Raw genomic sequence first — 250 nt, 5'->3', positions numbered from 1 at the left:
GTCGCTGTCTCCCGGAGCTCCCGCTGCGGAGGGCCTCTGCCCTCTCCTCGCCTCCTATACGTGCGTGCTCCCTTTCTCTTGGGTTTCTGGTCTTCTGTTTACCAAAGAAGAGTTTACAGACAATAAAGTGCAAACATTCTGCGGTGGGAGCTCGTGTCCTGCCGAGGGGTCACCGCCTCTCAGCCGCTCTCCTCTGCCAAGGGCGGGGGGCTGCTCTCCAGCGGGTGGGCAAGGCCCCGGGACCACCGAA

This window comes from Marmota flaviventris, chromosome 18 (assembly GCF_047511675.1).
Source record: "Marmota flaviventris isolate mMarFla1 chromosome 18, mMarFla1.hap1, whole genome shotgun sequence".
NCBI classification, from domain to species: domain Eukaryota; kingdom Metazoa; phylum Chordata; class Mammalia; order Rodentia; family Sciuridae; genus Marmota; species Marmota flaviventris.
This window is presented reverse-complemented; position numbering follows the sequence as displayed.